This window comes from Mesoplodon bidens (assembly GCF_964165515.1).
Source record: "Mesoplodon bidens genome assembly, chromosome: 16".
NCBI lineage: Eukaryota > Metazoa > Chordata > Mammalia > Artiodactyla > Ziphiidae > Mesoplodon > Mesoplodon bidens.
Window position 1 is genome coordinate 12,090,532 of NC_138173.1, and position 14,549 is coordinate 12,105,080.

At 40.7% G+C, this 14,549-nt stretch overlaps 1 protein-coding gene across 3 annotated transcripts in view; it reads left to right on the plus strand.

The window, feature by feature from the left end:
- Window positions 1-8,542: 8,542 nt before the first annotated feature.
- Window positions 8,543-14,549, plus strand: part of MTFR1 (mitochondrial fission regulator 1) — a 63,439-nt gene continuing 57,432 nt past the window's right edge. Inside the window, exon 1 of one of the 3 annotated variants that reach the window (XM_081258219.1) lies at window positions 8,543-8,612. The gene's annotated coding sequence lies outside the window, so the exon portion shown is untranslated. Of the gene's footprint in view, window positions 8,613-8,642; window positions 8,705-14,549 lie in introns of those variants that run through there. The other 2 variants (XM_081258220.1, XM_081258221.1) reach the window with 2 other exon arrangements.

A 14,549-nucleotide genomic window follows, 5' to 3' on the forward strand; every position in this document is an offset into this window, starting at 1 on the left:
TGAAACAACGCCAACAAAAATATCCAACATCAAATGAATGCATATCAATAGTGGAATGTTTTGGTAAATGAAGGTATAGCTAAAAACCATGGACCATTATGAAAACTATATTAGAAAGTCATTAAGAAAAGGAAATTAGAGCTCTAGGAAGAGACACAATGTTTAGTGATAAAAGTAAGATGCTTAAAATTATAGGTAGTATGATATGATTTGTGTGTGTGTGTGTGTGTGCGGTAAGCGGGCCTCTCGCTGTTGTGGCCTCTCCCGTTGCGGAGCACAGGCTCCGGACGCGCAGGCCCAGCGGCTATGGCTCACGGGCCCAGCCGCTCCGTGGCATGTGGGATCCCCCCGGACCGGGGCACGAACCGGTGTCCCCTGCATCAGCAGGCGGACTCTCAACCACTGCGCCACCAGGGAAGCCCGTATGACCTGATTTTTGAAAACAATAACAAATATCCTACACATGTTTATATATCTTTATATGTTATTGTGTGAGCATGGAAAATATAGAGAGAGATATAATCTAGGTTTTCAGCATATATTACATGAATAAATAGGGTAGGATCTGGGGGACTAGGAACCCACCACACCAAGAAAAGCTAAAAATAAATAAAGTAACTTTGGGAATTCCCTGGAGGTCCAGTGGTTAGGACTCTGCGCTTTCACTGCAGGGGACCCGAGTTAGATCCCTAGTCCTAGGAAAATAGGATCCCACAAGCCACGCGGCATGGCCAAAAATTTTTTTAAAAATAAGGTAACTTTACTAGGGGGTTGTAAATGTAGTTTTATATATAACGTATAAATTTGCATTAAGTAAAATCATATATGTAATAAAGTGTATCTATGTGTTAGGTTAAAAGGCAAAAGGGTATTTAGCAGTTCCAAGGAGCTATTGTACTTTTGTAAGTGTGAGAGTGACAACCTGGGGGTCACCAAACAGTCTGAGGAAGATATATAGGAGGCAGGAGGCTGGAGGGGCAACCAGTGAGCCCTACTTAGTGCCTCAGCGTCTGTAGGACCTAATTCAAAAAAGCTACATGGTGCCATATGGTTCAGACAAATCTGAGTTTGACTACTTGGCTGACTGTATGACTTTGTACTAGTAGTCACTTTGCTGCTGAGGACCTCAGTCTCTTCTACAAAACAGAGATCATGGCACCTGCCTTCCAAGATTGCTGTGGAAATTAGATAAAATAGTGCAAGTGAGAGCACCCAGACCAGTATCTAGAAGACGTTCCATAAATGTACATTTAGTCCCATGTCTCTCTGTAAAAAATCTGCTATCTAGAAAAGATCTGATAAAAGCTAATTTATAATGATAAAATTCAAGAATGCTTGAATACTGAGGGGGGGAAAAAAGAAATGTCACTGGTTACCTTTAGAGAATTTGAAGGAACCAACTCATTTTTCTGAAAACTGCTAAATAAAGAGAGAATCAAACCAAGCATTAAATTTGCCTTTCTTAAATGTACTACACTTCAGTGTAACAAAATTGTTGACATGAGATAATTATTGCGAAAACTGGTAGCTATTAAGAAACAAGCATCAACCTGCTTTCCTTTACAAACATGCCTCAAGGTAACCAATTAGCTAACAAATGAAAAGGGATGATAACACATCCCTTTGTGTTACTGTTTTGCAAACCAGATCTAGGCAGTGATCATCAATAGCTGTTAATGTTACAAAAAGAAGCACATGAACATTATGTAGCTTCTGATGTAAGAATACACCGCCACATATGAAGTATTCTTGCCAGAAAATTGAGCCTGAATCAGATCAAGCCTTTATATCTAATCAGCAGTTTACAGAAAATAAAAGGAGACAAAGGAATTGGTAAACGTTGCCATAGGAATGCAATCAGCAGAGTCCTGAATGTGGGAAATTTCTATGGGACAAAAGTCTCAGTTTCTTCGCTAAAACAAAACAAGAAATAGTGGGGTGGCTGGAGGGGCGTGCTATGTAGATTAAAACAGATTTCAGAGACATATCCACAAAATGTAATGCATGGCTTTGTTTAACATTCCAATTCAAAGAAACCAACAATAAAAAAAATAAAAAATAAATGAGACAACCAGGTAAACGTACACACGGAATTGATGACATTAAGAAATAATTATTAATGTTTCAAGCCTGATAATAGTATAGATATATTTTTCAAAAGACTCCTTCCTAGCGCTTTCGCTGCCAGGGGCCCGGTTTCAACCCCTGGTCAGGGAACTAAGATTCTGCAAGCCGCATGGCAGGGCCACAAAAAAACCAAAACAAAATAAAAAACAAACAAAAATAAAAGACTCCTTATCTTTTAGGGATACACACAGAAATATTTATGGTTGAAATGACATGCCTGAGATTAGCTTCAAGAGAATCAAAGAGTTTGCTTGTATGAGGACTTGTGGTTTATTCCCTGGCATCACCTCTAAAAAAGAAACAACAAAAAGAGTCAAAGAGGCCAAGAAAGGGCATAGATGAAACCAGTAGGACTAGGTGGCTGGTTGTTGAAGTTGTGTGATGGATATATGAGGATTCATTATACTGTGCTTTTTACTTTTGTGTACGTTTAACATTTTCCAGAATCACAATTTTTTAAAATAAATTTATTTATTTATTTATTTATTTTCTTCATTGCTGCGCGGGCTTTCTCTAGTTGCAGTGAGGGGGGCTACTCTTTGTTGTGGTGCACGGGCTTCTCATTGCAGTGGCTTCTCCTGTTGTGGAGCACAGGCTCTAGGTGCATGGGCTTCAGTAGTTGTGGCACACAGGCTTCAGTAGTTGTGGCTCGTGGGCTCTAGAGCGCAGCCTCAGTAGTTGTGGTGCATGGGCTTAGTTGCTCCGCGGCATGTGGGATCTTCCCGGACCAGGGCTCGAACCCGTGTCCCCTGCATTGGCAGGCAGATTCTTAACCACTGCACCACCAGGGAAGTCCCCAGAATTACAGTTTTAAAAACAAAACCATTTAAAAACATAAAAAAGAGCTCTGTGGGTCAGTGTCTATCCCAAGATCTGGTTTAGAGAAGGAAATATCACAATCTCTGGAACACAGTGACCTTTTGACCTATTTGGATATACATCTTTAAGGATATACTGTACATCAGATCGCTTTGTACACTGACCTGAGAAAAGTAGTTTCAAGGCTCAGAACAACCAAATATATCCAATAGTACATGATTAAATCACAATAGCTTAACAATTCTTCATTGGACACCGTGGTAAAACACATTCGTTTGTACTGAGATTTACATGACTGAAGCAGATTTAAAAGTTATTCTCAACAATACCTGCCTTGAAGCCAAGAGCCCTGAACTATTAGGCATTAACCGGCATCTTCTGACTGTCCCCTTATGTGAGATCACGTTGGCCCACCAGTTAGCTCTGACCAGTAGTCCTGCAGCTGCACCTCTCCTAGACACATCCAGCCTCCCTTTGTCTTAAAGTGTCCCTCACATGGGTACTTCACTGTCCTACCCAGTGGTCTTTTACCAGCTAGGTGTTCCTAGATTCTAACTCAGGACGTCTTGAGGCCCATTTCAGTGTGATATATTTTTTATAGACAGGCAATCAGAGCTGTCAAAAAGCAGAACTAGAGAAAGGGTCTCGATTTCCAAGGAAAGTATTGTGTAAGGCTTGCAGCTTATTCAACCTGTCTCACCAAATAGGGCTGTCCTTAAACCTAATATGAGAAACAGACTGATGGACACATTTGGACATTTGTCTATCCCTTACTTTACCAATATCAGGGTCACAATCACATGAACTGACTGTTTGTCCTTCATGGCTATTATTAATTGGGCCCTTGTGATAAGGCATGCATTGCCCTTAGTATTTTATAAATGTTACACAATCAGTCCTCAGGGCTACCCTTCAAGGGTGACTATTTTCCCCACTGTCAGGAGATTGAGGTCAGGAAATGGAGACCTGCAGAGACTTACAGTTGGTAAGTGCAGAGGCATATTTGAATATAGGTCTGTCAGACTTAGAAGCCCACAGTCTTTCTACAGTAGAATTCTGCCTCACCATCAACCAAAATGAACAAGTGGGAATCTAACCTCTTGTTAAATCTCTGCGAGGAAACTGGCCCACGCCTGGCCTTGGTCACCTTTCTATTGCCTAATATACACTTAATAATGATAAATCTCTTTGCCTAAATAACAGCATTATAATCATTTAATTTCCTGTTAGGAATCTGGAGGCATATAAAGGTCAAGGGACTTTTTCAAGCCTGTATGTTGAGTAAGAGAGAACTCTGCTGTTTTTTTCTCCCCTATATAATAAATACTTCAACTAGCAGATGAAATTTCAGTTATTCTGGATTCTGCCAAGAAAGTTGAGCCATTAATTTGGGTAAAGAATTCCAGGATCAGATACACTAAAAAGAAAAGTCTATTGTCTTCTAAAATCCCCAAATGGATTGCCCTGTAACCTTCTACATTTTAAGAATTAGCTATACAGAACAACAACCTAAGATTCTGGGAAGGAGCCTGGGTATATGTATTTATTTTTTATTTTGTAATTTATTTAATTTTATTATACAAGTTAACACATATTAAATATACAAAAGTTATTGAAATACAGAAAAGAACACAGAAAAGTAAAACCATAATTCTACCACCCAGAGACAAACACTATTGACATTTTGTTATATATATCCTTCCAAAGAGTTTTCTATTCATATTACAATATATTCACATTTGCTTTTTAAATCAATATGGAATCATATTTTATATATTTTTAATTAATCATGCCTCTCTATGGGTATATATATATATTTTTTTTTTTTGCGGTACGTGGGCCTCTCACTGCTGTGGCCTCTCCCATTGTGGAGCACAGACTCCGGATGTGCAGGCTCAGTGGCCATGGCTCACGGGCGCAGCCGCTCCGCGGCATGTGGGATCCTCCCGGACCGGGGCACGAACCCGTGTCCCCTGCATCGGCAGGGGGACTCTCAACCACTGCGCCACCAGGGAAGCCCGGTATATGCATTTTTAAACAAATTCCAAAGTGAAATTTAAGAACCACTGATCTTATGAAGGAGTCAGAAATTGTATTAGTTACCTATTGCTTCCTAACAAATTACTCCAAAACGTAGCAACTTAACACAATAATCATTTATTATCTCATAGTTTCTGTGCATGAAGAATCCATGTGTGGCTTAGCTGGATGTTTCTGGCTCAGGGTCTCTCTCAAAGCTGCAATCAAGGTGTCAGTGGGGCTGCAATCATTTCCAGGTTCAAGTGAGAGAGAATCTTTTTCCAAGTTCACTCATATGGCTGTTAGCAGGATTCAGTTTCTTATAGGCTGATGTACAGATGGTCAGAGGCCTCCCTCAGTTTTTTGCCATGTGGACCTCTCCATAGGACAGTTCACATCATGGTGGATGGCTTCTCAGAGTGAGTGAAGGAGAGACCAGGAGAGAGCAAGATGGAAGCTACAATCTTTTTGTAACCTAATCTTGGAAATGACGTCCCATCTTTCTTGCTGTAGTCTATTCATTAGAAGGGAGTCACTAGGTCCAATCCACCTAGAGGAGAGGAAATGACACAAGAGCATGAATACCAGGCAGAGATCTTTGGGGGCCATATTAGAGGCTGCCTATCACAGGGATATAAACAAATAATTAAAAAACAAGGCAGCAATATATGTGCACCAGGAGAGGTTAGATTCAGTGATATCCCAGGAGCAACTAGTACACCCAATATCTAGATTTTGATTTCTAAATACCATTCCAGGACTCCTTGAAGAAATGGAGAAATGGCTGACTCTAATGCTGGGGCAGGAAAAGTACAAAATCAGCCTGGAGCCCCTTGTAGTTCAAGAAAAAAGATGATCAAAAAGCAAAAAAGGAGGGACTTCCCTGGCGGTCCAGTGGTTAAGACTCTGTGCTCCCAATGCAGGAGCAGTTCGATTCCTGGTCGGGGAACTAAGATCCCACATGATGCAGAGCACAGCAATAAATAAATTAATTAATTTAATTTAATTAAAAAAAGCAAAAAAGACACATGAGCCAACCTAAGAGAGCTTCCAATGGTCAAGCTAGAACAGTTTGAGCAACAAAATAAAAATCATATATAGAATATAAAATGAAGTATACAATAAATATGCATGCATATTTATAAATTTATTGAATACAAATAAATAAATGGGGGGTGGGGAAGGAGATGAATCTTCTTTACAGAAGAATTCCAAATAATTTGTATAGATATTCTACTCCAGGGGGTGAAGCTTAATCTCTTACTCTCCTTCAGTGTGGCCTGGATTTAGTGACTTGCTTCCAGAGAATATGGAAAGAGGGAAAAAATGCCACTTTACAGTGGAGAAACTAGCAAACACTACCATGGTCCAGGTGATCGGGGTTAACATCAGCAGTAATTAAGTCATCATGTACCCCTGATATGACGTGCTGAGAAGGGCATTCCACCCATACGGTATTTTTCCCAAAATTTATAATCCCAGTCTAATAATGAGAAAAAACATCCGACAAATTCAAATTGAGGAACACTATACAAAATACCTGACCACACTCCTCAAGACTGTCGTGGTCACATCAAGGTTATGAAAAACAAGGAAAGACTGAGAAACTCTGACAGACCAGAGCAGTCTAAAAAGACATGATGACTAAATGCAATGTGGCACCTTGGATTGAATTCTGGAACAGAAAAAGGATTAGTAAAAACCGAGTTAAGTCTGGAATTTGTACCATGGTTGGCTCCTTAGTTTTATAAATGTACTATGATAATGTAAGACGTTAGCATTAGGGGAAACTGGGTGAGGAGTACACAGGGACTTTTTGTACTATCTTTGCAAACTTTTCTGTAAATCTAAAGTTATTCCAAAATAAAATTGATTAAAAACAAAAAGTAAAGCAGCCTACTTATAATTTTAAAAGTGTGATGACTGCAAGATTTCCCCCTAGGTTAGCTTCTGGCTGAGCACATTTCAAACTCTCTTTCTCTTCCACCAGCTAAATACTTCTAGTGCTAGGTGCCACGGGACACTTCCATTTGTGAGATGGAATAAAGCATGGCTAGGAGTCTTCCTGGAAGCCATTCCAACACCGGGAGAGTCAGCAATAACTTAAGGGAAGTGGCTCAAATTCATCTCAACTCTTTTTCCCTCGCCCAGATTCCCCAAATGCCCACGGCCACTCCAGGGTACCTAGGATGAAGGGAAATGTGAAGGAAAGGAAATTGGAACGGAAAAAAGCCTTAACCAATCCCCGTTGAGGAGAGCTTTAAGACATCTTCCTTTTAAAAAGAGTCGAAAGCTACATGTGATAAGGTGAACTCGGTGCTGGGGGCCCACCTCGGGTCTTGGAAAGACCTGTTGCAAGTCCTGGGGCCCGGGCAGAAGCTTCCTTAGCTTAGCATAACTCCACCGGGGAAAGATCTCAGGAGAAACAGCTGAACTTTGTCAGAAATGCCGCCATGCTTTGCCCCGCCCCTTTAGCTCAGGAGATGCTGCTCTTTCATCCCAGCCCAAGCATTAACTCCTTCCGGATGTGCTGAGAACCCGGGGCAGGCTTAGGCAGGTCTCCCAGGCCCCTCCATATCTCCATGATAACATTTGGTAATATAAGTTAAGTTCGTTGTTAGCCTGTAGGCTCACTGAGGGCGTGGTTCAAAGCTTTTTAAAATCTTTGTTCTGTCATAGTGGGCCCCAACAAGCCCTTGTTGAGTAAATGAATTAATGCTCTTGCTGAAGGAGGGAAGCCCTCGCCAGGGAGAGACTGGGGGTCCCAGGATAAGAACATCGGCGCTCCGCTGTCTGCAGACTGACCTCTGGGATCAATTACAATGGGAAGGTAAGAGATGCAGCTAATCAAGCCAATCAGCAACAGCCTCTTGAAAGGCCATACAGAAATAGGTTTCTCATTCTACCTGTGAATCTTTTATCAGTACTACACACGTTACCATGCTTAATATATTGTTAGCTATAAATGTAATAATCATATTTTCATGACAGAATGATTTGCAATCCAGAGTGTCCTAGGATATTCAGCTATTAAAAACCATGTGTCCCAATGAATCAGACTAAACAGATGCTGGAACTGAAGACTCAGTAAAGTAAAATCCTCATCCATCTGGCACTTTGTACAACCCCACACCCTCACTCCCCCTAAAGACAAACACACCGGGGATACAAAGTCTGTAAAAGGCAGACGATAAGCCGGGTGAGCACAAGTCCCTACAGCGTGGGATGAAAGAGCTCCATACTGGTGAGCTTAACAAGGGCTTAAGATTCACAGCTTCTTTCAAGGTAATGCACACTTGCGGCTACATTCATCATGTGGTTCTCCCTATATGCCTAGAGCTTGAGGTTTACAAGGCACTTCCCAGGGCAGGGAAGTGAAAACGAAAAGCTAGGTCCACGAGAAAGCGCACGCCCCAGCCGAGGCCCGCGCGTGCGCACACTGCAAAAGGCCTCTCCAGGCGCTTCCGGCGGTCCTCTGGCTTTCCGCTCCCGCTCTCAGTGCCCGCCTCAGGGCCGGAGGAAACCGCTGATTGGTCAGTCTGGCCCGGGCTCGGGGCGGAGATCGGGTGATTGGCAGCAACGCCCCGGGTCAGCCAAGCTGGAAGCCGGGGTTGCTGCATGGGGCGTCTGGCTGCCGCGCGGCCGAGGTAAAGTGGGGCTAGCGACTCTGGAAAGCGGTTGGCGTGGGGTCGAGGAGGCGCCCCCGGGCCAGACGGCGGTGGGAAACCCTGGTGACAGGGTAGGCGCTGAAGGAGCCGGGCTCGGGCTTGCGGGGAGGCCGGCGGGCTCCGCGGGCCGGTTGGGTGTCTGCGCCGCGGCTGGAGGGAGGCGGAGAGGATCTGGAGCAGCCGGGGTGGCTGAGGACGCGGGTGGGGCTGGAGCTTAGGCGGAGCAGAGGGAATTTGGCCGACTTGCCTCGAAGGCTGGCACTCACCCACCCCGCAGCTGCGCCCCCGAGCCCCCGGGCTTCGGTCGGTCGTCCGGAGCCCTAAGTTGGCCCGCCGGCCGTCTGAAAGGCCCTTGGCTGCGGTTCCCGTGGGTGTTGCTCTTTCCCGGGACCGGCGGCCGGACTTGGCGGGCGCATCTCCCGGCCAGGCCTCGGGGATTCGGAGGGAGGAGCACGCCTACCGGGCGGCCGGGGAGGTTTAACCAGCCTCCGCTGGCCGGCGTTACTGTTAACTTTCCGCCGCCCAAGACTTTCCCAGTGTCTTCCTGACCATGACCAGGATTTGCATTAAGCCCCAAGGGTCGACCTTTGGACATTTAAAAACACATTTTATTATGGAAATCTGCAAACTCTGCAGAGGTCGAGAGAATAGTGTAAAGAACTCGGTGTACCCATCACTCAATTTCACCAATTCAACAAGTATTCTTAAGTGGCCAGGCTTGCTCCCTCTCCCCGGGTTATTTTGAAGTGTATCCCAGACATATCTTTTCATCTCTTTTACATATTTCTCATGATCAGTAACCATACTTCTTTTCCAGTCATTTGCTTTCTAGAGAGGTTGAGTAAAATGAGGCACACTTGAAGGCGTAGACAGCGTTAATTTAGTTTGCGCTGCAGGAATGAGGGCAGTTCCCTGACGGTGCACTTTCATTACCTGGTGCTCAGTTTTTCAAAATCACTGAAAATAAAGGTGCCAGATAATCTAGTTTTGTCTGTAGCTTTACTGTGTTTGAGTAGCCTTATGTATTGATGATTTATTAAAATCTTTTTTGTGTTGATAATTTATATTTACTGAGTTTTTGATATGTATGAAGCACTGAAATTGTTTCCACCTATTCGTTTAACTTTTACAACAGCTGTGTGAAGTAGGTATTATCCCATTTTACAGGTGAGGGGAAAAGAGGCTTAGAGAGGTTAAGCAATTTGCCTGCAATCACACTGATGTAAGGGGCAGGGGGCTGAAATTTAGGATGCTGACCCTGGTCACTGCGAAGTTCTTGCTCTTTCAACCATAATTGAATGTCCTAAGAATTGTGGAGTAAATTAACTGCTGTGGGAAATGCTGTTGAGCTACAAATCCATAATGGGGGGAGAAAAAAAAAAACAACCCTGCGTATTTATGCGTACAGTCGTCAGCTAGGTATTTTTGTTTCTTTGAAACAATAAAAGGTTAACACAATTGAATTTAAAGTTATGAGCAAAGTATATAAGTGTAGTTCAGTAAATAGAATTTAAAACATGTATTTTATAGAATTTGTCCAGTTAAAGAGGAAGGGAAAAGGGAAAAAATATGTATCAATGAATAATCTCTACCTCTCTCGGCATTTAGCATATACTGGCAATGTATACTGGATACTTTAATCTGTATCCCTCATCTTTTCTATCTTCTATTACTTCTTAGAGAGCATCTTCGTCTTCATCCAAGTAGTTTTAGAGGAGCAAGGACTAGAAAGAGACAGCTGGGCTTGTTCGGAGGACAGCAGAGAAGACCTGTTAAACTGGAGTTTCGGATTCCTGCTGTAGGGGAGTAGTTCAAAAGTCTAGAAGTAAGGTTAGACTTACACATGGAGGAACTTGAGTGCCAAGTTTAAGGAGTTTGAATTTGAGCAAAGAAGTGACATGATCACAGTCTCATAAGAAGATAGGGAGCTGGCCCTGTCAAAAAATGGCTTCACCTGAGATGTGAAGCAATTAGTGAATTAACCTGGTGGAAATAGAAGTTGGTAACTGGTGAATGTATGGATATAAGGAAAGGAGTGGAGAAAAAAAAAATACTCTGAAGGAGAGGAAGAGGGACTTCGCTGGCGGTCCAGTGGTTTAGACTCCGCACTCCCAATGCAGGGTACAAGGGGTTCCATCCCTGGTCGGGGAACTAAGAACCCACATGCCGAGTGGCGCAGACAAATTTTTTAAAAAAGAAAAAAAAAAGAGGGGAAGAGGCAGCATGGTACAGTGGTGCAGCAGGTTCTGAAGTGCTGATAAACTTCAGTTTCTACCCCTTTGTTTTCTTGGGCAGTCTTGGTGATGAGTGTTATTACTATATAGCTGCTTTTTGAAATGTTAACTACTCGGCTGTTCATCTGTTCTTTCATGTTTATTTACTGTTGATACAACTTACACAATTTAGATAAGCAACAAACAGTGATACTGTAATCTCACCATGTAATGATACAGAAGTGCATAAATATAAAGAAGAAAAGGTAGAGAATTCCCTCACCAAGCCTCAGACACAAGTAGTGTTAAGCTTTGGTATCTTTTCAAATCTTTTCTTCTGTGTACATGAGTACATAAAATATCTATTTCACCATATTTCTATGCTTTGTTTTATTTTTTAAAAACAGAATCACATATGTGTTAGTCTTTAGATTTTTATCATGAAATCCTTTCATGTATAGCTTTGTGTTTTAATGGCCATAAACTTAGAATAGGTATGTTGAATTTAACTATTTCCTTATTGATGGACATTTAGTTTGCCTCTAGAGTTTCTCTTTTACAACTGATACTTCAGTAACTACCCTTACTAGCTTTTAAAAACTAAACATCTTCCTTGAAACTAACACAACAATGTAAATTAACTATACTTCATTTAAAAAAATAAAAAGTATTGTTAAAATTGGAAAAAAAATGAACACCTTTACTTATGAAGGTATAATTTACTGAATTTTTCCATAAGGGAATTTTTTAATACACATAATATGTAGGGGACAGTAATTATTACACAACTTATCAAAATCACGTTTATAGTGAATTTTCATCAATTTGCTTGGCCCAAGGAAGCACTTTTACTTAGTGAAAAATATTATTGACTTCCAAGTAGTGTGAGTGTTTTTTCCTACTGATGTCCAGGACCATTTAAGATATTTGAGCAGTCTTTTCGAAAGATTGTTTTAAAATTGATGCCAGAATACTTAATTCATTTGCATGGGAATACTTAAAATAACGCTTTAAGGAAATTCCTATCTCATTCACAGGAGGGTTATATGTCAGAGATCCTCACATGAAAATGGCACATCTGTAGTTCAAATGGAAATATAAAGCTACCTCTAACTTCTTTTATAGCATACGGAGAGAAAGTTAACTTCTAAAAATGTTACAGAAAATGTCCTTTAGAAGTTTAGTTTCATATCTATAGCCCATTAACTTGAAAGAATTTTCATCAAGTTTTAATTAGGTTACGTTCTTAGGTTTCTTATCTGAACAGCTTTGTTTTTTGTTTTTGAGAGATGTAGTACAGGTCATGAGATTTATTCATTTGTGGACTGAAAAAAGTTAAACTTGTGCTCAGGCTCTGTGCTAGGTACTGGGAATGTAGCAGTGTACTTAATTTGCATGAATAGTATAGAATATTAATTCAGAATATTGCCAGTAAATTGTACCCATAGGTTGAGTACTATGTCATTGTTTTATAGTGTGCTAAGTGTTCTGACTTAAAGTCTTAGCCCAGACTGACTTGAAGTATAGCAGTGGTCACTAGACTTGAATTTCAAGTTTAATACCCAGAAAGTAGGGTAGGGCTTTGACAACTTTTTATTATAAGTAAGCATTAAAAACAAAATCAAAAATAACATTCATCTACTGTCCCCACATCCTAAAAGAAAAAGCATTTTCATGCTAAAAACCTAAGAAGGACATATTCTCAAAATAAAGGACAGTAATTTTAAATTGAATAAGTTTTTGTTTTTGTTTTTTACTTCATGGCCCTTATTTTTCTTTTGCATCATTGTTTGCATCCAGAGTGTAGACTGTCTTTTGGGATGCACTAATATGGTTTACCTGATCTCTTAGTTTTCTGAGAACAGGAAACCTTATTCCAGTAATTTAGTAAACCAAATAACTAAGAATGTTCTATTAATCTTTTTAGACTCCTCTGACCCCAGAATGAAATGGTCACACTCTTCTGTTACATTGTAAAGATAATTAAATGGTCATTTCCTTGAATAGTTCCAAAAGACCTTGTAAAAATAAGCCCCACATACTGTTGTAGCTTTTAAAGTTTTTGGAATTTTAAATTTAATGACAACTTTGGTATCACTGCTAACAGGTTTATTGTGAAACTATTGCTAATAACTTTTTTTATTATAAGTATCTCAAAAACATACACTGCGTTAGTTGAAACAATATTATGTTGTATTATCTTTAATTTGATTGCTCTACACTTTAATTGGTCTACCTGCACACACATAGTTTCATAGTATTTGCGGCGGGAAAAGAAAGTCTGTTTTCACAGTTCATCTGTTTCTCCTTTACTCTTGGTTTTCTCTTCTACTGCCTTGCCAGCTACCCCACCACGCTACTTCTGCACGATATTTCTGTATGTCTGGTCTACGCTAGAGTAGGCTCAATTATAAGCCTATACCGTCATCGTATAATCCTAGAAGTTAAATTTTACAAACACACACACATACACATACATAAAGAACCTAGAAAACAAAGTGCAGCCTGATTCTTAGCTATCTTTTTTTAAACCTTTTTTCTTGTGAAGTATAACACACACAAAGTGTAACTCAGAAAGATGCACAGACATAAATATACAGCTCAATAAATGATCACAAAGCAAATATCCATGCAGAGACCACCCAGTTTAAGAAACAGAAAGTTGTCTGCCCTCCAGAGAGCTCCTTTATACGCCCTTCCAACTCTTACCCACCCCATCCAAAGGTAACCACCATTGTAACTTCTTACACTATAGGTTTGTTTTGCCTTTTATGATTTTCTTCACGCTTTAAGATCTATAGTGATGTCCCTTTTTTCATTCCTGATACTGGCAAAGTGCCTTTTCTCTCTCTCCTCAGTAAATCTCATTAGAGGTCAATTCTTTTTATTAGTCTTTTCAAAGAACCAACTCTTGGCCTGGTTATACTTCTCTGCCTTAATAGTTCTCTGATGCTTTCAAATAGATGATTTTAAAAATTTTGTCCCCTAGTTTACTTGTCCTCAGTGGGAGGAGGGTTTGTCTGAAATTACCTAGTTCACCTGTAAATAGAAGTAAAATTCCTCTTAAGATATCTGTTTGAAATTGAGACAGTATAGAAAAGGCACTGGCTTGGGGCTTAGATGCCTTTCATTTAATATTCACATATTAACTGAGCAACTGTTATATCCTGTATGTTGTGCTACATGCTGGGGTCACTGTGATGAATAAGATAGAGTCTTTGCACTTACGGTGATTGAAGTGCCGTGGAGGAGGTAAGCAGTTTAGGTACATTGTTTTAATACACTATGTAAGAGAATACATACAGGAGGGCCCTAATCCTGGTTGATCAGGAAAACCCTCTTTATGACCAAATCATAAAGGACCTACTTTGGTATTGAGAATGAATAGAAAGGGATAGCAAAATCAGGGGAGGGGGTGGTGCAAATAGTCTAGTTAATAGATTTTTACAATAGTATAGACTTAGAGTCTATAGAAGAGCAGTAAGGGCAATGGAAATGGAATCTGATATATTTAGGAGGGAAAATAGAACTTGATTGTAGAAAATGAAAGAGAAAGAAGGAATAACTGACTAGGTGTGCCATTTTCTGAAGTAGGGAACATGTAAGCAACAGATTTAGGAGGAAAGTTGAAGAGTTCAGTTTCAGATTTCTTTGGTTTAAAAGAAGATGGGAGAAACCAGAAGGTAGCATGTGATTGAATTTA